Raw genomic sequence first — 22,979 nt, 5'->3', positions numbered from 1 at the left:
TGCGGCAGTAGTGCGGCGGCGATGGCGGCCGCGACCCGGGCCGGGGTCGGCGTCGGCATCGGCATCATCGCCACCCTCGTCACTAGCGGGTGGAGCGTTGATGCGGGCGTGGGCGAGGTCGACGTCCGAGCGGGCGAGGGCGATGGCAATCGGGTATGTGAGGGTGGTGACAGTCGGGGGGATAAGGCAGAGTGGCCCGGAGTAACCTAGACGATCTCCAGTATTGCGGCGCGACGGATAGCGGCCAGGTCGTGAGTTCGACCGAAGAGGTGGAAGGTGGCGAGGTCTGCATGGGAGCGCGTCAGGGGGTGGAGGCGCTCAATCCAAACGCTAGCTCCAAGGATGTGCTCCGCCGTCGCGAGATGCCAGGCATGAGCGGGGATACCGCGGAGCTCGAGCTCAACGCAGTATTCAAACCCGCTGGAGCCGGCATGGGCAAGCTTGCACCATGGGTGTAACGACAGGGAGAAGCGCGGGCTACGGATGTAGTGGCCGCCGTTCATGCGGTCCTTGGAGGCGCGGGAGCCGAAGATGATGAGGAAATCCTTAGGCTTGTGCAGGTGGGTGGTGAAGTCTCCGTCTTCAAAGCCGAACGTGGAGTACATGAGCTGGGCAACCTCATCGGCGATCACTTGGGGCCGCGTTCCCGTGATGGTGGCCACCATCGCACGGCTCAGCACCTCTTTCATCTCCTCCATCTCGATGGAGTGCGATGTGATGATGCGCGCTGGCTCAGCTGCGCACACAGGCACTGCCAGAGTTGGAGGCGGGGAGCGTTGTGCTTCGTGGGGAGCGGCGTACCCGGGGACGGCGGGCGGGGTGCGGCCGGAGCGCCGGTGGTACTCGTCGCATCCGCGAGATTCGTGGCCAGAAACAAGACACCGCCTGCACCGGACATCATTGGTGCAGTCACGTGTAGGAGATATGCCCTAGAGGCAATAATAAATGTTATTGATTATCTCCCTGTTCATAATTAGGTTTATGTTCCATGCTATAACTTCTATGGTTCTCGAGTCTGCAAATAAAATGAGGCTCGGAGGAAGACTCATATGCACGTGTGGAATAATAAACGATAAAATGTATTCCTAGTCTGGCCTCTAAGACTAGCTCAAGTGTTGCATGATGGTTATGTTTTCCTGATCATGGGCATGTCTATGCCAGCAACTTTGAGGGCACAATGTTAGAGGAACATTTGTGTTGAATAGACCCGAATTGATGTTATGCTATCAGATACATTCATCACAAGTTTAATGGTAAATAACATAGAGATGGTTAACGTTTGCATGATTCCTTAAACCATGAGAGTATCGAGTTTCTTCATGCTTGCTTCATGAACTTTGGGGTTTGTTAAACGTCATCCATAAATGGATGGCTATTACGGCGGCTTACGGGTTCATGGAAAAGTATGTCAAGTAACTTGATAGATCAAGATTGGAATTTGCTCCTCCGATGATGGAGAGATATTCTCGGGCCCTCTTGGTGTTACGGTATCCATAATCGTCTAGCCAGCCTCCTTGTGATTTGATCACTGGGATGCCAGAACACGGAAACGAGAAAAGAGAACAAAACCGGTAACAAGGTAACTTGCATGGTGGACAAATTGTTCGTCCATGGGGATGCAATAAATCTCACCTCGGGTGTTTGTGACATATCGTGAAGCAACAAGAATAGCTCACTACAACTGGAGGTTCACTCGAATATTTATTCGTGTGGGTATAGGGGTCAATATGGGTGTCCATGGCTCCGATGTTGATCATTGATCGGAAGGGGTTCCGAGTCATGTCTATACTTCATCGAACCTATAGGGTCACACGCTTAAGGGTCATCTATCTGCTGAATACTAGACAGGGAGTCTGAGAGAAAATCATCGAAAAAGTTTCGGACACCGAAAAGTTTTGGACAGCGGAAAAGTTCCGCAGAGAGAGGTCACCGGATGAGTTTCGGTGAAACCGAAAAAGTTTTTTCGGGGTATGCCATTAAGTCAAAATGGTTTCGGCACATGCCTGATAATTCTTGGAGGGTGCTAGAATCATTCTGGAAACTTTTTGGAATTTTCAGAAATAAAAACCGAAAATGTTCCGGAGCTGCCGGAACCGGTTCGGATGCTTTTCGCAGATCAAAATCACTAAACTGGAGTTGTTCCAGAACACGTTGAAAATTATTATGGTGGGTACTGGAAATGTTCTAAGCCCATATAAATATTTTTAGTTCGAACGGACGCTGAAAAATGTCGTCGTGAATAGTGAAAATGCTTTTTGGGATATTTTATGGAAAGCCACCTTTTGGGGCCTTGCCCAAAAGATCTAGGGATGACATGGAAGGGTGGGAAACTCCTTTTGGGGGGGCCCACAAGGGGTGGGACATTCATGGGAGCAGCTCATCCATGGGGCCCCACTTGTCCCTTGTTTTCACTCTTTAGGTCCTTGGGAAGGACTCCATTTCATGTGCGTTTTGGATTTTCTTGTAAAACCACCCTACCCCTTGGGATTTCCTATAAATATAGGTGGAGGGGCAGCCCTCCACTCTCATCCCTTGCTCTCATACACATGCCATGCATTATCTGGCTTCTTCTCTCCCTCCCACGGAAAGAGTTTCATAGAGCCGTAAGGCTATCTGGGTTCCGGCAGGAACTAGTTCTGGACGGCGAAGCCCTGCCAGATAGATGACACCGTATGTGTGCAACTCTGTAGAGAGATTGTAGTTTCGGTCTTAGTTCGTGAGTGCCTCCTGGAGGGCTGTCCGAGTGACGATCCGAGTTCTATGAATCCTCCCGAAAGGTTGTCCGAGTGACCGTCCAAGTTTTGAGGGTCCTCCCGAAGGGCTGTCCGCGACACTATCCGAGGGACTGTCCGACCGCCTCCCGGAGGGCGGTCCGTGGGGCAGATGAGGGTATACATCCTCGCGGTTGGGAGGTTGTAAATCCTAGCTGCGGGGATCTGCACCGCCGTTCATCATCGACTCTACTTCCGCTGCGCTACAAGTCGGTAACGAAAAAAATCAAACCATGTATGCAGTCTCCATAGTGGTCCTGGGCTGGTGCGTAGGTCGGAATTTTTTTGCTTTCTGCTGCGTTATCCTACGGTGGCATCATGAGCCAGGCTATGCGTAGATGCAGGTTGCGATCTAGAATACATAGAGATGTATGGGTGTTGCACAATATAATTTGTAGTAGATGAGTTCTATTACTGAAAATTATTTGTGCGGGTAGCAGATGAAATCTATTACCCGATGTTCTTGTTGCTTCCCTGGAATTTGCATATTTCTGATCTTGATAACGGCATGGTGGATTTTTAATGTTCTGGCAATCCGCGATCCTGATTGATCAACAAAGTGCTAACAGTTCGTTGAAATCCACCATAGTGAGAAAGAAAGATGAAATTTCACAGACAAAAGGGCAATGCAGATATGATCTGCACGGGGGTCATGCGTATGACGAAGTTCAGTATGGGGCTCGAGATTTTATTATCTCGTGTTTCATACACCCCGCAATGTTAATCTAGCGACTTGAATTATCATACTTGATGATGGACGTTGGTAGCTTCGGTTTATTTCGAAACCTTAGAAGCCACGAAAAACAAGTTTTTGCATGAACCGATTAGAGGTCTCTAACTTGGTTTTGTACGAGGGTTTGCATGTGCATGTGATGTGGTATAGCAATGCTCTATAATTAACAGGACCTGCATGTCATGATTCGACATGATGGCTGGAGCCATATGATTGCACTTTAATGACCTACGTGTCAACCTTAAGTAATGCATTTATTTTATCTGCTATGGAGATAGCGATATTATCTGGTGCATCGACAAGGTGGTGGCAATCTCCGCGAAGGTGAACACCAACGCGAATGCCAAAGACGAAGAAATACTTGACTTCTCCGTCAGAAGAGGCTATACCATATCATGCTATTATGAATTGCCTGAGATGTTTATCCCTCTTGATGCACCCTTCTTGATTGTGCGGTAGTCGCTTTTTATTAGGGTGATCTCTCACTTAAAATATCAAAGTAGTTAGTGTTCACCCAAGTGTAGCACCGTCTGAAATTCGTATCGTTTCGGGGTGCGCCATGTACACATGAGCAGGAACGAATCGAGAGGAATGAGGCGGGTGAGGTCAGACCTCGCAGCAAGATCACTTGGTTGTCTTTGACGTTCAGGCAGGAGAGTCCGGAGCTCGGAACACACCCATCGAAAGATGAACAAGAATCACATAGAGATGTGATCGACAAGTTGGCCTACCGATTGAAATTCGTGTCATCAGTGATGAACCCGTCAATGGCATCGAATAGAAATATGGATCTTGAATCACTCTAAATCGATTATGAGAGATATTGATTTGAGTGGGAGCGCACTGTTGAATTAACATGTTTAATTCTCAGTGCAATTAATTATGAACATTTTCTAAGTGTTTCTTGCAAAATAGTTGTAGAATAATGGTTCGCGTTTCCACCTTCCCTGTTAAAATTGAATAGCTGTTAAATATCTAGTTAAAACTTTACGATTGGTAACGTAATGTGAGGATTGTACTCAAAAATGTCGAGAAGGACTTTGTCCTATCGCATGCTTTTCGTATCCTCCCGCTAATGCTATGGATCATGTGACTCTCGTCCTTTGATCCAAAAGCTAGAATTCTGTTACGGTAAAATGGAATATGTTTGCTTCCATGAAACCCAAACTTCGAAAGTTGGGATAGTTATATGATATTCATGGAACTGAAAATTATTTTCAGATACAAACAAAGCAATGTTTGTTTGCAAGTATTAGTAAAAGTGTTTACTATGCATTTGACTGTTGGGAAAGGGATCCAGAAGAACGCCTGTCATATAATGAAAGGTGAATAAAACAACAACTTAAAGAGAAAGGAAGTGTCCAAAGGGTGTTAGTATGACTTACACGCCTAGGAAGTCCGGGGCTAACGTCACTCTTAAGTTGGTGCTTCTTTTGCGAGTAGGAGAAATACTAAAAGTTAAACGGTTAGAGGTATAAAGGCAAAAAGAAAGATGACTGGAATATCCAGCTCATGTATGAATGTCATACAAGTTTTTGATGTATAGTAGGCTGGTCAAAGATATAGTTCTTGGGAATTATGGTTAAACATGTTAATCACTAATTCTTGGGTATTGTGAGTTAATCACAAAGATACCCGCTCGATTGCATTCTGTTGCGAATCAATGTAAGAGCTACTATGGCCTAAAAAGACTAGCCAGGAATGAGGTTTTAATACGTGTTGGGAACATAGTAAAAGTTACTATACCTTCCATCAGTGTATTACCTATGTATTTTCTTTCATAATTCATTTTAGAGTTTCTTACACTCTAGCCCTTTGCACAAGGTATCTTGCAAGAAGGTTGTTCATAAGAGAACTTTTCATGTTTAGTATTATGAATAAACATAAGGGCCATACATTCATTGTAAATGAGATGTATGTTATGAATAATGATATTAATATATTACCTCTGTGTTTACTTTCATAATTCATTTTAGAGTTTCTTACACTCTAGCCCATTGCACAATGTTTATTGCAAAACGGTTGTTCATAAAAGAACAATTGTTGTTCAGTATTATGAATAACATGAAGGGCCATGCTTCCATCCAAGATGGGATGTATGTTCTGAATATTGATGATAAAATGATACATCCATAACGCTGACGCTAAATGTCACGAGACTATGAGAATACCACACATGTGTGGCACTGCATTTGGTCACATTGGAGAAACCCGCATGGAAAAATTCCATTATGATGGATTTTGAAGTCGTTTAATTTTGAATCATCTGACACTTGCAACTTTCCTCCGAAAAGTGAAGTGACTGAAATACCGTTCATAGGCCATAAGGAATGAGCAACAAACTTATTGGTGATCATACATTTTGATGTGTGTAGTTCAATAAATGTTGTTGCAAGTGGTGGATTTATTTATATTCAGAAATGACTCAAGTAGATATATGGATATTTACTTCATGAGACGTAAGTCTGGAACTTTTGAAATCATTCGAAAGGTTTTCAAAAATGAAGTAGAAGTTATTGTAACAAGAAAATTATGTTTCTGTAATTTGATTGCACAAAGGAATATTTGAGGTACATGTTTAGTGAATGTCTGATGAGTTGTGAAAGGGGTTTCATAACTTGCACCTCCCGGAACACCACTGCAAGTGGAAAGTCCGTGGAGATGTAATCTAACCATTTATGACATGGTAAGGTCAAAGAAGACATAAATAAATTTGCCATTATCCCTTTTAAAGTGATGCTTTATAGACTGCGGCTTTTACACTTAAAAGAGCTACATCGGGTCTGTTGAAATGAAGCCATGGTATGGTACGCCCAACTATGTTATATCTTTTCTTAACATTGGGAATATGGGGCTTGTGTAAAAGGTTACAAACCTATTCCAAATCAGACAAGTGCTACTTTGTAGGTTATACCAAAATGTTGGGTATTCCTCCCTCACTATACCGAGGCAAATAGTTTTGCCGTGAAAAGGTGTGCTTTTAAAGAGAATGGTTCTTTCAAAAAGGTGAGTGGGAGAATAGTGCAACTCGGAGAGATAAACATTATCTTCGTCATCAGATCAAAGGAAAGAGACCTTGGAAGTAATTCCAGAGTTTCCTACTGCAATTGATACGGAAGTCTCTACAATAAAATGTATGAACTTTGGTCGAACTTGCAGCTGAACCACGTAGGCAAGGCTCGTGCAAACCTCTCAGGTGCGCAAACGAGATATTGTTGTTAGACAACATTATACCTACGATACACAAGGAAGCATTGATGGGCCCTGACTCCGGAATTGGCTAAATGCCAATACAACCCGAGTTAGTTTCCATATAAATGATTCAAGATTGAAACCTTGATACACCGTTCGGAAGACTTAGAGTCTAACGAATATTTATGGAACTTAAAACTGATACGGATAAAAATGTTTTATCCATAAAGCGCGACTTGTTGAAATAACAAGTTCAAGAGTTGACTACGATGAGGTTTTTTTCATCGTAGCGATGCTTAAAGTCGGTTCGTGTTGAACTAGCAATTAATACATATTTCAATCATGAGATATGAAACATGGATGATGATAGGATTTCCATATGATGGAAATGAAACCAAGGACTTGCATGTGTTACAGTCCAAGGCATTTTGTCTATCCAGAGGATGCTAGTAAGGGTGCAAACTTCAGAGTTCCAATGATGGACAAAAGAGAGCAAAATGGAGTTGGAATCTTCGCGCTTTGATGAAATGGTCAAAGGGGTTTGACTTCATCAATGGGTAACGAAGATGCTTGTAATTCAAGAAAGTAAGTGGGAGCGTAATAATATTTCTAAAACCCTTGTGTGCTTGACATATTGTTAATTGGAAATAAATCTCTTGACATGAATTAGGACTTCATTTGAAAATAGTTTTTTGATGAAGTGCTTAGGATAAATAGCCTCAATATTAGGCATAATGATCTATGGAGATAGATTTACCTAATAGGGCTAAGCAATGAATACATATTGACAAGGTGCTAAAACCTTTTAGCATTTAAAACCGCCAAGGAGTGATTCTTGCTGGAGTCACATGGAAGAGTTTTTTGCAAGACTCGGTGTCCCAAAACACTGATGAGCAAAATACATGATGGAGATTCCACACACTCATGTGTTTGGATTAATCATGTATTCCATGGTATGTAAAACAACCAGATTTGTCCGATACTCCCAAGGTGTTGCGAGTATGGATACCAAAGTGATCAAGTACTGATCCTGGGACAATGGTGAAAGATGTCATTGAGTACTAGAATAAGTACCGATGACATGTTTTATCGCAAGCGGAGATCATGAAGAGTTCGTTGTAAAATGTTACATCGATACAGTCTTCATCTTTTCTCCATGCGATTTTTGATTTAAGTTAAGGGTTTTGTGTAATACACAATATGATGGCACAGTTGTTGGAAATTGTTCCAAACAAGATACTGTGGCGAATTCTATAACAAATGACTAAGTATGTTGACGCTTTAGAAGCGACAAAGAAGATGTTGAATAATATAGTTCATTCATGAACTTAGTATGGTTCCAAGATGACTTTTGTCAATGGGACACTACTGCAGGTAGTTTCTCCATAACTCAGTCTGAGGAATCCAGGTTCGACCTGTGATTCACATACATAAAAGCCAAGTCCACACAAAATATGAATTTTGTGAAAGCGTGAAAACGTGAGGATATGCAAAGATACACACGGAGCTGAAGTCGTCAGATCCGTTGGACATCAGGTTATACCACAAGCGAAGCATTTTCTACACCAGTATGCCATAGGTGTAAAGTGCATTAGCATTGACTAGATATTGACTCTAGTGCAAGTGGGATTCTGTAGGAGATATGCCCTAGAGGCAATAATAAATGTTATTGATTATCTCCCTGTTCATAATTAGGTTTATGTTCCATGTTATAACTGCTATGGTTCTCGAGCCTGCAAATAAAACGAGGCTTGGAGGAAGACTCATATGCACGTGTGGAATAATAAACGATAAAATGTATTCCTAGTATGGCCTCTAAGACTAGCTCAAGTGTTGCATGATGGTTATGTTTTCCTGATCATGGGCATGTCTATGCCAGCAACTTTGAGGGCACAATGTTAGAGGAACATTTCTGTTGAATCGACCCGAATTGATGTTATGCTATCAGATACATTCGTCACAAGTTTAATGGTACATAACACAGAGATGGTTAACGTTTGCATGATTCTTTAGACCGTGAGAGTATCGAGTTTCTTCATGCTTGCTTCATGAACTTTGGGGTTTGTTAAACGTCATCTGTAAATGGGTGGCTATTACGGCGGCTTACGGGTTCATGGAAAAGTATGTCAAGTAACTTGATAGCTCAAGATTGGGATTTGCTCCTCCGACGATGGAGAGATATTCTCGGGCCCTCTTGGTGTTACGGTATCCATAATCGTCTGGCTAGACACCTTGTGATTTGATCACTGGGATGCCGAAACACGGAAACGAGAAAAGAGAACAAAACCGGTAACAAGGTAACTTGCATGGTGGACAAATTGTTCGTCCATGGGGATGAAATAAATCTCACCTCGGGTGTTTGTGACATATCGTGAAGCAACAAGAATAGCTCACTACAACTGGAGGTTCACTCGAATATTTATCCGTGTGGGTATAGGGGTCAATATGGGTGTCCATGGCTCCGATGTTGATCATTGATTGGAAGGGGTTTCGGGTCATGTCTATACTTCACCGAACCTAGAGGGTCACACGCTTAAGGGTCATCTATCTGCTGAATACTAGTCAGGGAGTATGAGAGAAAATCATCGAAAAAGTTCCGGACGGCGGAAAAGTTCCGCAGAGAGAGGTCACCGGATGAGTTTCGGTGAAACCAAAAAGTTGTTTCGGGGTATGCCATTAAGTCAAAATGGTTTCGGCACATGCCCGATAATTCTTGGAGGGTGCCAGAATCATTCTGGAAACTTTTTGGAATTTCCAGAAATAAAAACCGGAAATGTTCCGAAGCTGCCGGAACCAGTTCAGATGCTTTTCGCAGATGAAAATCACTAAACTGGAATTGTTCTAGAACACGTTGAAAATTATTATGGTGGATACTGGAAATGTTCTAAGCCCACATAAATATTTTCAGTTCGAACGGACGCTGAAAAATGTCGTCGTGAATAGTGAAAATGCTTTTTGGGATATTTTATGGAAAGCCACCTTTTGGGGCTTTGCCCAACAGATCTAGGGATGACATGGAAGGGTGGGAGCCTCCTTTTGGAGGGCCCCACGAGGGGTGGGACGTTCATGGGTGCAGCTCATCCATGGGGCCCCACTTGTCCCTTGTTTTCACTCTTTAGGTCCTTGGGAAGGACTCCATTTCATGTGGGTTTTGGATTTTCTTGTAAAACCACCCTACCCCTTGGGATTTCCTATAAATAGAGGTGGAGGGGCAGCCCTCCACTCTCATCCCTTGCTCTCATACACATGCCATGCGTTATCTGTCTTCTTCTCTCCCTCCCACGAAAAGAGTTTCGTAGAGCCGTAAGGCTGTCTGGGTTCCGGCAGGAACTAGTTCTGGACGGCGAAGCCCTGCCGGATAGATGACACCGTATGAGTGCAACTCTATAGAGAGATTGTAATTTCGGTCTTAGTTCGTGAGTGCCTCCCGAAGGGCTGTCCGAGTTCTGTGAATCCTCCCGAAGGGCTGTCCGGGTGATATAGGGCTGCACAGTGATGAAATCCACGAACAAAACACACCATCTTTGGGGACTGATTGGTGCACTCTGTGTGCCATGCTGTGAAAATGTGCGATTCTAATGTCCACCTACCATATTTTCTCCAATATAGAACTTTTCTGTTCTGTGATTCTGATGTGAACTATGTTCAAATTTTAGAGACTGAATTTTATTATGAATGTTCCACCAGGTTTGAAGTGTTTTTCATTTCATTGTTTTCTCTGCAGTTCATTTCTATAGTCCAGTGATGGCACATCTTTGAGACCTGAGTTCTCTTCCTTGATGAAAATTATTAGCATAATCCCTGAGGGCTAATGATTTGACATTCTATAGTTCCTTTGATCCTCTTCCTTTAGAATATTGTTTCGTTATGTGTCTTCTGGTGTCATGGATGAAGATATGCACTGGGCTCCGAGCAGTGAACATCGCTGCGGTCTGATGAGATGCATTTGCCTAGAAAGCATTGTCTAACAGCTCAACCATTTGTTATGAAATTCTCAATGTCAAAGAAACGTAGGCCTAAACTCATGGTCCTGCATAAGATTTCTGTTTGATTTTTCTTTCCTATGGATTGGAGATTGATGTTCATGGATCCCTTTGATGACAGTTAAAAAGTAGTGGCCTGATTCATACATTGATGAGATCTATATTATCACTCTGAGGGAAATGTATCTGATTTTGTTACTCGTTTGTGGTTTTCTTAGCGTTTTTTTGCTATCTTGATTAAATTTATGCATTCATGTACTAGATTTTGGATATGATTTGATTTTTGTTGATATAACATCCTTCTCCTTGAAGAGAGTACAAGCAGATGGGCAGTCTGAACTGATATATTTTTGTTGATATCTCTGCATCATCTGTGCTTACCCTTATGGTTGGCATCTGAGAGAAAACATTATCTGACTTCTCCGATCTTCTCAAACAATGGATTATTTTCTGTTTTTTGTGAAGTTTGCGCTTAGCTCATATTCTCCCTCTTAGTTGAGTTTTTTTACCAGACTCTGATCTGAGGGGGACACAGGTCACACAGCAACCGAGGATAGTCAGATGGTTTACTTACCAACCCTTGCAGCGTTTGCTATTGCTTTGGAGTCAAATGGTCTAACCTAGATTTTCTTCTCAGACACTATTCTAAAATAATTAGATTTGTTTACTTCTCCTGTGGCAAGTGATGATCAGATATCCTACACTCTCAATGGAAAATTCCATCTGTGGACTAATAATGTCCGCTTATTATCTGATGCCTTGTGCAAAGCACTCTATTTATCTTCTCTCTTTTCCGATACAAATTTATCGAACACCAGGTGGCAAATGATGAGAAATGTTATATGCTAAACACTGAATCTTAGATATGTTTACAAAAATCCGCTTATTATCTAATGCCACCCATTAGTTTCGTTATATCTTGTCTCAATATTGGTGTACAGCTTTATTTATGTCTCTTTCTATGGATTTCTTTTGATTAATGGCAGTGATTTGAATCTTACCCGTGCTTCTAACTAATTCATGAAGTACAAGTTAAAACATGGTTGAATTTCTTAATATGAGCCATAAAATAATAAACTCTTATTGTTGTCACCCTCTTTTAGACTCTTGTGTGATCTGGTTAGACCATGGCTGTGATGATAAACACTTTGAGCAAACATGCCAGTTCTGCTTTTGAAAACTCATGACTGAAAAACCTGTTATGCAAGATCTGAGCCATAGCATCTTGAAAAACGCTTATGTTTTGTTTTCCGTTTGTAGCTTATGTCATGTTTGTAAAAAAAGTAAAATATTTTCTCATTGATCTGATGTTTAAAATTGTCTGATGATGATCAAACTAAATACTTTCATTCTTCTGATGTGCCATCTGATGGCCCGGTGTGGAAGCAATTTGGAGACCTGAACTGAGAATGTATTTGCATATTGTTCACCCCCCAGAACTGGATTTTGGGATTTTGTGCATTTTATGCTTGATTACTGAACAAAAGTTTTGTGTTTGTTGCTTCACAACTGGAAGAGTGACCTATTCTTAACAGTTTGGTCATCCTGTAGAGAGAAGCATAGATTAACGGACACACCAGCCAGCATTAAACAGCACGGTGCTTTATCAAACTGCGTCGTGTTACCTGTCTTCTGGCACATTTTGTAACATTAGTAAATGTCCAAATTTCCGGTTATGTTTTATTTCTGAGTTTTTATACCAATGTTGGAGGTTTTGTTTGGGGGCATATGTTGTGTCTAGACATTGGCTTCCAACATTTAGATGGAAGTGAGGATCCTTTCCCTAGCTGATCGACTATGATTATACTGTGTGCAAATGTAATCCTTTATCAGAGGATTCAAAGCCAGAAATCTGATCCATCTCACCCAACATTCTCTATCCCTCTTTTTTCTGTTTGTATTTTTCCTTTGTTTATCTGTTCTGATTTGTAAACTGAATGGATGTGAGGATCCTTTCCCCAAATGATCGACTATGATTATACTGTACGCACATATAATCCTCATCAGAGGGTTCCAAGCAAGAAATCTGATCCATTAATTTTTGCTTACATAGTCCCCTTTGTGCATTTTGTTTAATATACTAGTAATAATGTACGTGCAATGCACGTTTATATTAGGTAGGATATTAGTTGCACATTATATTAGGTAAGATATATTTGTTGCATGTTGGTATTTGGTAAGATATCAATTACTTTTTCACGGGAATGGTAAGATATTAATTACATGGCAGATTTCAAGGGATAGTGTTGAGTCAAAACGTGTTTATAACCAATGGCAGTGATGTGTAATTAGAGCGTTAAACGTGTTTGGTGCTCAACATTGGAGCAATTTGAACCGCTAGATAACATGATTTGACGGTCGAGATGGTTTGGATCTGCCCATTTGGGTCTTTTTATATTGGTATAGATGATTGTCACTTATGTTTTGAGGAGGGTTACGAAAAAGGGTTTCCCCCCGCTTTATATATAAAGCAACGAACCAAGCATCCAACATCATAGTACATAGAGTAATTAAGTCATAGTCATGCTAGGGGCACAACAAGACAAGCCCCAAACAAAGCTAAAGCTAAAAGGACGCTAATCCGGCTCGGGAGGTGGCGGAGGGGGAGGTGGAGGAGGGGCGAAGGCCGATGCCGAAGCTCGAAGACCCGCTATGATGATGTCGATGGCATTTTGGTCTCTCTGCCTGCTAAGTGGTCTCCAAAGCTGTAAAAGGCCACACAAAATATAGATAGCATCAGTCACACGCCAAGGAATCACGCGTTCAATGACTAGCTTATTACGGTTACACCAGAGGGTCCAAGCTAAGGTACCCAATACCACCCACATGGATGGGCGACTAGAGCTGGGGAGCCTAAGTGCCTCCCCAAACAAGTCCGGGAGGTTTTCATGGCACCAGTTGCCCCCGGCCACCTCCCGGATGCAACTCCAAAGGAATTGGGCCACCGGGAACCGAAAGATGTGATTGCAATCTTCCGGTACCAAGCAAGCAAATGTTGGGGAATGTAATAATTTCAAAAAAAATCCTACGCACACGCAAGATCATGGTGATGCATAGCAACGAGAGGGGAGAGTGTGTCCATGTACACTCGTAGACCGAAAGCGGAAGCGTTAGCACAACGCGGTTGATGTAGTCGTACGTCTTCACGATCCGACCGATCAAGTACCGAACGCACGGCACCTCCGAGTTCTGCACACATTCAACTCGATGAAGTCCCTCGAACTCTGATCCAGCCGAGCTTTGAGGGAGAGTTTCATCAGCACGACGGTGTGGTGACGATGTTGATGTTCTACCGTCGCAGGGCTTTGCCTAAGCACCGCTAAGGGATCAATTGTTGTGTCTCCAAGGGGTGCCCCTCTCCCCGTATATAAAGGAGTGGGTAGAGGGCCGGCCCTTTCTATGGCGCGCCCTAGGGGAATCCAAAGGATTCCCCTTTTCCTAGTAGAACTAGGAGCCCTTTAGGAGTAGGAGAGAAGGAAAGGGAAAAGAGAAGAAAAGGAAGGAGGGGGCGCCGCCCCTCCCCCTAGTCCAATTCAGACTACGAGTAGGAGAGAAGGAAGGAGGGGGCGCGCAGCCTCTCCTCTCTCTTTCCCCTAAAGCCCAATAAGGCCCATCTACTCCCCGGCGAATTCCCGTAACTCTCCGGTACTCCAAAAAATACCCGAATCACTCGGAACCTTTCCGATGTCCGAATATAGTCGTCCAATATTTCGATCTTTACATCTCGACCAATTCGAGACTCCTCGTCATGTCCCCGATCTCATCCAGGACTCTGAACTACCTTCGGTACATCAAAACACATAAACTCATAATATAACCGTCATCGAACTTTAAGCATGCGGACCCTACGAGTTCGAGAACTATGTAGACATGACCGAGACACATCTTTGGTCAATAACCAATAGCGGGACCTGGATGCTCATATTGGCTCCTACATATTCTACGAAGATCTTTATCGGTCAAACCGCATAACAACATACGTTGTTCCTTTTGTAATCGGTATGTTACTTGCCCGAGATTTGATCATCGGTATCTCAATACCTAGTTCAATCTCGTTACCAGCAAGTCTCTTTACTCGTTCCGTAACACATCATACTGCAACTAACTCATTAGTTGCAATGCTTGCAAGGCTTAAGTGATGTGTATTACCGAGTGGGCCCAGAGATACCTCTCCGACAATCGGAGTGACAAATCCTAATCTCGAAATACGCCAACCCAACAAGTACCTTTGGAGACACCTGTAGAGCACCTTTATAATCACCCAGTTACGTTGTGACGTTTGGTATCACACAAAGTGTTTCTCCGGTAAACGGGAGTTGCATAATCTCATAGTCATAGGAACATGTATAAGTCATGAAGAAAGCAATAGCAACAAACTAAACGATCAAGTGCTAAGCTAACGGAATGGGTCAAGTCAATCACATCATTCTCCTAATGATGTGATCCCGTTAATCAAATGACAACTCATGTCTATAGTTAGGAAACTTAACCATCTTTGATTAACGAGCTAGTCAAGTAGAGGCATACTAGTGATACTATGTTTTTCTATGTATTCACACATGTATTATGTTTCCGGTTAATACAATTCTAGCATGAATAATAAACATTTATCATGAAATAAGTAATAACTTTATTATTGCCTCTAGGGCATATTTCCTTCAGTCTCCCACTTGCACTAGAGTCAATAATCTAGATCACATCACCATGTGATTAACATCGATAGTTCACATCATCATGTGATTAACACCCGTAGTTCACATTGCCATGTGACAAACATCCAAAGGGTTTACTAGATTCAGTAATCTAGTTCACATCGCTATGTGATTAACACCCAAAGAGTACTAAGGTGTGATCATGTTTTGCTTGTGAGAGAATCTTAGTCAACGGGTCTTTCACATTTAGATCCGTTATGTATTTTGCAAATTTCTATGTCTACAATTCTCTGCACGGAGCTACTTTAGCTAATTGCTCCCACTTTCAATATGTATCCAGATTGAGACTTAGAGTCATCTGGATCAGTGTCAAAACTTGCATCGACGTAACCCTTTACGATGAACCTTTTGTCACCTCCATAATCGAGAAACATATCCCTGTTCCACTAAGGATAAGATTGACTGTTGTCCAGGGATCTACTCCTAGATCACTATTGTACTCCCTTGCCAAACTCAGTGTAGGGTATACAATAGATCTGGTATACAGCATGGCATACTTTATAGAACCTATGGCTGAGGCATAGGGAATGACTTTCATTCTCTTTCCATCTTCTGCTGTGGTCGGGTTTTGAGTCTTACTCAATTTTACACCTTGTAACACAGGCAAGAACTCTTTTTTTGACTGTTCCATTTTGAACTACTTCAAAATCTTGTCAAGGTATGTACTCATTGAAAAAATTTATCAAGCGTCTTGATCTATCTCTATAGATCTTGATGCTCAATATGTATGTAGCTTCACCGAGGTCTTTATTTGAAAAACTCCTCTCAAATACTTCTTTATGCTTTCTAGAAAAATCTACATTATTTCCGATCAACAATATGTCATTCACATATATTTATCAGAAATGTTGTAGTGCTCCCACTCAATTTCTTGTAAATACAGGCTTCACCTCAAGTCTGTATAAAACTATATGCTTTGATCAACTCATCAAAGCCTATATTCCAACTCTGAGATGCTTGCACCAGTCCATAGATGGATCGCTGGAGCTTGCACATTTTGTTAGCACCTTTAGGATCAACAAAACCTTCTGGTTGCATCATATACAACTCTTCTTTAAGAAATCCATTAAGGAATGTAGTTTTGACATTCATTTGCTAGATTTCATAAAATGTCGCAATTTGCTAACATGATTCGGACAGATTTAAGCATTGCTACGAGTGAGAAAATCTCATCGTAGTCAATACCTTGAACTTTGTCAAAACCTTTTTCGACAAGTCTAGCTTTGTAGATAGTAACACTACTATCAGCGTCCGTCTTCCTCTTGAAGATCCATTTATTTTCTATGGCTTTCTGATCAACGGGCAAATCAACCAAAGTCCACACTTTGTTCTCATACATGGATCTCATCTCAGATTTCATGGCCTCAAGCCATTTTACAGAATCTGGGCTCATCATCGCTTCCTCATAGTTCATAGGTTCGTCATGGTCAATTAACATGACCTCCAGAACAGGATTACCGTACCACTATGGTTCGGATCTCACTCTGGTTGACCTACGAGGTTCGATAGTAACTTGATCTGAAGTTACATGATCATCATCATTAGCTTCCTCACTAATTGGTGTAGGAGTCACATAAACAGATTTCTGTGATGAACTACTTTCCAATAAGGGAGCAGGTACAATTACCTCATCAAGTTCTACTTTCCTCCCACTCACTTCTTTCGAGAGAAACTTCTTCTCTAGAAAGGATCCATTCTCAGCAACGAATGTCTTGCCTTCGGATCTGTGATAGAAGGTGTACCCAACTGTCTCCTTTGGGTATCCTATGAAGACACATTTCTCCGATTTGGTTTGAACTTATCAGGATGAAACTTTTTTCTTATAAGCATCGCAACCCCAAACTTTAAGAAACGACAACTTTGGTTTCTTGCCAAACCACAGTTCATACGGTGTCGTCTCAATGGATTTAGATGGTGCCCTTTTTAACGTGAATGCAGCTGTCTCTAATGCATAACCCCAAAACTATAGTGGTTAATCGGTAAGAAACATCATAGATTGCACTATATCCAATAATAGTACGGTTATGACATACGGACACACCATTATGTTGTGGTGTTCCAGGTGGCACGATTTTGTGAAACTATTCCACATTGTTTTAATTGAAGACCAAACTCGTAACTCAAATATTTGTCTCTGCGATTGGATCGTAGAAACTTTATTTTCTTGTCACGATGATTTTTCACTTCACTCTGAAGTTCTTTGAACTTTTCAAATGTTTCAGACCTATGTTTCATCAAGTAGATATACCCATATCTGCTCAAATCATCTATGAAGGTCAGAAAATAACGGTACCCGCCGCGAACCTCAACACTCATCGGACTGCATACATCAATATGTATTATTTCCAATAAGTCAGTTGCTCGCTCCATTGTTCCGGAGAACGGAGTCTTAGTCATCTTGCCCATGAGGCATGGTTCGCAAGCATCAAAATGATTCATAATCAAGTGATTCCAAAAGCCCATTAGCATGGAGTTTCTTCATGTGCTTTACACCAATATGACCTAAACGGTAGTGTCACAAATAAGTTGCACTATCATTATTAACTTTGCATCTTTTGGCTTCAATATTATGAATATGTGTATCACTACGATCGAGATCCAACGAATCATTTTCATTGGGTGTATGGCCATAGAGGGTTTTATTCATGTAAATAGAACAACAATTATTCTCTAACTTAAATGAATAACCGTTTTGCAATAAACATGATCAAATCATATTCATGCTCAACGCAAATATCAAATAACATTTATTTAGGTTTAGCACTAATCCCGAAAGTATAGGGAGTGTGCGATGATGATCATATCAATCTTGGAACCACTTCCAACACACATCTTCACTTCATCCTTAACTAGTCTTTGTTCATTCTGCAACTCCCGTTTCGAGTTACTACTCTTAGCAACTGAACCAGGATCAAATACCGAGGGGTTGCTATAAACACTAGTAAAGTACACATCAATAACATGTATATTAGCATTGTTCACTTTGCCATCCTTCTTATCCGCCAAATACTTGGGGCAATTCTGCTTCCAGTGACCAGTCCCTTTGCAGTAGAAGCACTTAGTCTCAGGCTTAGGTCCAGACTTGGACTTCTTCACTTGAGCAGCAACTTTCTTGCCGTTCTTCTTGAAGTTCCCTTTCTTTCCCTTTGCCCTTTTCTTGAAACTAGTGGTCTTGTTAATCATCAACACTTGATGCTCTTTCTTGATTTCTATCTTCATCGATTTCATCCTCATGAAAAGCTCGGGAATCGTTTTCGTCATCCCTTGCATACTTTAGTTCATCACGAAGTTCTACTAACTTGGTGATGGTGACTAGAGAATTCTGTCAATCACTATTTTATCTAGAAGATTAACTCCCACTTGATTCAAGCGATTGTAGTACCCAGACAATCTGAACACATGCTCACTGCTTGAGCTATTCTCCTCCATCTTTTAGCTATAGAACTTGTTGGAGACTTCATATCTCTCAACTCGGGTATTTGCTTGAAATATTAACATCAACTCCTGGAACATCTCATATGATCCATGACGTTCAAAACGTCTTTGAAGTCCCGATTCTAAGTTTTTAAGCATGGTGCACTAAACTATCGAGTAGTCATCATATTGAGCTAGCCAAACATTCATAACGTCTGCATCTGCTCCTGCAATAGGTCTGTCAGCTAGTGGTGCATCAAGGACATAATTCTTCTGTATAGTAATGAGGATAATACTCAGATCACGGATCCAATCCACATCATTGCTACTAACATCTTGCAACTTAGTTTTCTCTAGGAACATATCAAAAATAAAACAGAGGAGCTAAACGCGAGCTATTGATCTACACCATATATATGCTAATACTACCAGGACTAAGTTCGTGATAAATTTAAGTTCAATTAATCATATTACTTAAGAACTCCCACTTAGATAGACATCCCTCTAATCATCTAAGTGATCACGTGATCCAAATCAACTAAACCATAAACGATCATCACGTGAAATAGAGTAGTTTTCAATGGTGAACATCACTATGTTGATCATATCTACTATATGATTCACGCTCGACCTTTCGGTCTCAGTGTTTCGAGGCCATATCTGCATATGCTAGGCTCGTCAAGTTTAACCTGAGTATTCTGCGTGTGCAAAACTAGCTTGCACCCGTTGTAGATGGACGTAGAGCTTATCACACCCGATATCACGTGGTGTCTGGGCACGACGAACTTTGGCAATGGTGCATACTCAGGGAGAACACTTTTTATCTTGAAATTTAGTGAGAGATCATCTTATAATGCTACAGTCAAACAAAGAAAAATAAGATGCATAAAAGATAAACATCACATGCAATCGATATAAGTGATATGATATGGCCATCATCATCTTGTGCCTTTGATCTCCATCTCCAAAGCACCGTCATGATCACCATCGTCACCGGCGTGACACCTTGATCTGCATCGTAGCATCGTTGTCGTCTCGCCAACTATTGCTTCTACGACTATCGCTACCGCTTAGTGATAAAATAAAGCAATTATATGGCGATTGCGTTGCATACAATAAAGCGACAACCATATGGCTCCTGCCAATTGCCGATAACTCCGTTACAAAACATGATCATCTCATACAATAAATATAGCATCATGCCTTGACCATATCACATCACAGCATGCCCTACAAAAACAAGTTAGACGTCCTCTACTTTGTTGTTGCAAGTTTTACATGGCTGCTACGGGATGAGCAAGAACCGTTCTTACCTAAGCATCAAAACCACAATGATAGTTCGTCAAGTTAGTGTTGTTTTAACCTTCTCAAGGACCGGGCGTAGCCACACTCGATTCAACTAAAGTTGGAGAAACTGACACCCGCCAGCCACCTGTGTGCAAAGCACGTCGGTAGAACCAGTCTCGCGTAAGCGTACGCGTAATGTCGGTCCGGGCCGCTTCATCCAACAATACCGCCGAATCAAAGTATAACATGCTGGTAAGCAGTATGACTTGTATCGCCCACAACTCACTTGTGTTCGGCTCGTGCATATAACATCAACGCATAAAACCTGGCTCGGATGCAACTGTTGGGGAACGTAGTAATTTCAAAAAAAAATCCTACGCACATGCAAGATCATGGTGATGCATAGCAACAAGAGGGGAGAGTGTGTCCACGTACCCTCGTAGACCGAAAGCGGAAGCGTTAGCACAACGCGGTTGATGTAGTCGTACGTCTTCACGATCCGACTGATCAAGTACCGAACACACGGCACCTCCGAGTTCTGCACATGTTCAACTCGATGACGTACCTCGAACTCCGATCCAGCCGAGCTTTGAGGGAGAGTTCCGTCAGCACGACGGTGTGGTGACGATGTTGATGTTCTACCGTCGCAGGGCTTCGCCTAAGCACCGCTACAATATTATCGAGGTGGACTAGGTGGAGAGGGGCACCGCACACGGCTAAAAGATCCAAGGGATCAATTGTTGTGTCTCCAAGGGGTGCCCCTCTCCCCGTATATAAAGGAGTGGAGGAGGGAGAGGGCCGGCCCTCTCTATGGTGCACCCTAGGGGAGTCCTACTCCCACCCGGAGTAGGATTCCCCTTTTCCTAGTAGAACTAGGAGCCCTTCCAACTAGTAGGAGTAGGAGAGAAGGAAAGGGAAAAGAGAAGAGAAGGAAGGAGGGGGTGCCGCCCCTCCCCCTAGTCCAATTCGGACTAGGCCTTGGGGGGCGCGCAGCCTCTCCTCTCTCTTTCCCCTAAAGCCCAATAAGGCCCATCTACTCCCCGGCGAATTCCCGTAACTCTCCGATACTCCAAAAAATACCCGAATCACTCGGAACCTTTCCGATGTCCGAATATAGTCGTCCAATATATCGATCTTTACGTCTCGACCATTTCGAGACTCCTCGTCATGTCCCCGATCTCATCCAGGACTCCGAACTACCTTCGGTACATCAAAACACATAAACTCATAATATAACCGTCATCGAACTTTAAGCGTGCGGACCCTACGGGTTCGAGAACTATGTAGACATGACTGAGACACTGTTTGACACGAAAAATAATAACAAACAACGTTGGTTATCGTGTTACTATCTCTCTACGCGCCAGGGGAAATAAAAAATATTGCGGGCGTGCCAGTGTACTAAGTACACAAATAAACATAGGGAAACATGCACTTTATTAATCTCTCATTGGAGAAACAAAATTACAAGATCCCTTTACATATGCGCTCCGTGGCCTGCTAGCGCGGCCGATATGACTTGAACAATTGTGAAGTTCTGGTTCACGGGGCCTCGGAAGGCTCCCGATTAATTACGTCCGCGAGTCTAAGTCGCGGACCACCTCCGATTAAGCTGCTGCAATGGTCATCTTCTTCAAGTCTCGTCCTCTCCAAGTGCTCGGTGTAGATGATGGTGATGATATGGTAGAATAGAAGAGTGGAGCGGTACATCCGTCGCTCCAGCAATGCTTAGTCACATCCCTCCGGCTTGTCGATGTCCGATGATGAAGATGTCTGGCCTCGTCAGCTTAGACAGATGGTCGGTCTGTGCCTCGTCGGCGCCCGGCTTGTGGTGTCCGCCTCGTCGGTGTCGGACACGGTGTGTCTTGCGTTCGCCTCGTCGGTGCCCGGCAAGATATGGATAGCTTCATCGGAAGAAGACATGTCGGTGAAGTGGCTTCGCCTCGTCGGAGCTTGGACGAGGTTTGGGGGGTGTGTTGATGTAGAAGTCGGAGTAGATTCGAGTGTCGCCGCGTGGCGGCGTTGCTTGAAGGTGACGACAGTGCGAGCTCGTCGATGTAGACCTCAGACCATCGTGCCTCATCGGTCTTGGCGGCGTTGGAGTATTTGTTGTCGGGGTGGCATGGGTCGCGCTCGGCTTAGACTTCTCGACGACCGGTTACTTCATCATGGTGTTCAAGGGGCTACACCTTGTGGGAGTAATGATTTGGGGAGACCGGCGTCAGTGTAAAAACTAACACACGCTCACATGGGCGTGGCCGGGGTGGTTGGCGCCTCATCTCGGCTAGACGCCGAGTATTCGGCGGTCCGCCAAGACAAAGGGGGCCGCCTCATGAGGCCGTGGAAAGGTGGCGTTGTAAAGGCCGCGTCGCCTTGGGCTGGTGCTACGCGAAAGTGTGACCTGTGCACCGGCGATGCTACGGACCTGTACGTCAAGGACCTATTCGAGATGGTAGGTGCGCCTCCACAAGGAGGGACCGGTCTTGGGTGAATCATCGTGAGCACTGTTTCCGCGAATGTCGTCCACTTCAAGAAAGCATGGCAAAATACCTGTACGCCGGTGACTTGTGTCGCCATGGACATATGCGCCAAGGACCTGTCCACTATGGTGGATGCGCCTCTAGACCTATCGCCGGCGACCTGTTCGTCGGGGCCGCGTACCTCATGAAGGAGGAACCGGTCTTAAATACATCGTTGCGGCTACTGGTTCCACCAAGGACCTGTACCCGGTGATGGTAAAGGCGAGTCTCGGGCTGCGCCGTCAGCGAGCTCCGGCTTCGCCGCACCGTCTCCTCCAAAAACGTGGTGCAAAACCTATGCCTGTGATCTGTTCATCATTGACCTGTATGTCGGTGTACCATCCGCGATGCACCTGTTTAGCATGGTC

At 43.1% G+C, this 22,979-nt stretch overlaps 9 non-coding genes and 1 pseudogene across 9 annotated transcripts; all 10 read left to right on the top strand.

Moving 5' to 3' along the window:
• Positions 1 to 10,433: 10,433 nt before the first annotated feature.
• On the top strand, positions 10,434 to 10,505 carry LOC123109209 (small nucleolar RNA R66). The gene has a single exon (XR_006452502.1). It is a non-coding gene; the product is annotated as a small nucleolar RNA R66 (small nucleolar RNA).
• Positions 10,506 to 10,580: 75 nt separating this feature from the next.
• Positions 10,581 to 10,667, top strand: LOC123109403 (small nucleolar RNA snoR118). The gene has a single exon (XR_006452634.1). It is a non-coding gene; the product is annotated as a small nucleolar RNA snoR118 (small nucleolar RNA).
• Positions 10,668 to 11,353: 686 nt separating this feature from the next.
• LOC123109233 (small nucleolar RNA R16) lies at positions 11,354 to 11,441 on the top strand. The gene has a single exon (XR_006452516.1). It is a non-coding gene; the product is annotated as a small nucleolar RNA R16 (small nucleolar RNA).
• Positions 11,442 to 11,496: 55 nt separating this feature from the next.
• Positions 11,497 to 11,580, top strand: LOC123109230 (small nucleolar RNA R16). Its single transcript, XR_006452514.1, has one exon. It is a non-coding gene; the product is annotated as a small nucleolar RNA R16 (small nucleolar RNA).
• A 79-nt stretch (positions 11,581 to 11,659) lies between these two features.
• On the top strand, positions 11,660 to 11,744 carry LOC123109394 (small nucleolar RNA U36a). Its single transcript, XR_006452626.1, has one exon. It is a non-coding gene; the product is annotated as a small nucleolar RNA U36a (small nucleolar RNA).
• A 60-nt stretch (positions 11,745 to 11,804) lies between these two features.
• Positions 11,805 to 11,900, top strand: LOC123109174 (small nucleolar RNA Z223). Its single transcript, XR_006452470.1, has one exon. It is a non-coding gene; the product is annotated as a small nucleolar RNA Z223 (small nucleolar RNA).
• Positions 11,901 to 11,996: 96 nt separating this feature from the next.
• Positions 11,997 to 12,092, top strand: LOC123109203 (uncharacterized; annotated as a pseudogene).
• An 84-nt stretch (positions 12,093 to 12,176) lies between these two features.
• On the top strand, positions 12,177 to 12,322 carry LOC123109404 (small nucleolar RNA snoR137). Its single transcript, XR_006452635.1, has one exon. It is a non-coding gene; the product is annotated as a small nucleolar RNA snoR137 (small nucleolar RNA).
• Positions 12,323 to 12,441: 119 nt separating this feature from the next.
• Positions 12,442 to 12,540, top strand: LOC123109192 (small nucleolar RNA Z103). Its single transcript, XR_006452492.1, has one exon. It is a non-coding gene; the product is annotated as a small nucleolar RNA Z103 (small nucleolar RNA).
• Positions 12,541 to 12,616: 76 nt separating this feature from the next.
• LOC123109193 (small nucleolar RNA Z103) lies at positions 12,617 to 12,714 on the top strand. The gene has a single exon (XR_006452493.1). It is a non-coding gene; the product is annotated as a small nucleolar RNA Z103 (small nucleolar RNA).
• The last annotated feature ends 10,265 nt before the right edge of the window (positions 12,715 to 22,979 follow it).

The sequence above is a fragment of the Triticum aestivum genome, chromosome 5A, assembly GCF_018294505.1.
Source record: "Triticum aestivum cultivar Chinese Spring chromosome 5A, IWGSC CS RefSeq v2.1, whole genome shotgun sequence".
In the NCBI taxonomy this organism is placed as follows: domain Eukaryota; kingdom Viridiplantae; phylum Streptophyta; class Magnoliopsida; order Poales; family Poaceae; genus Triticum; species Triticum aestivum.
The sequence above is the reverse complement of the archived record's forward strand: the minus strand, read 5'-3'. Positions and strand labels throughout refer to the sequence as shown.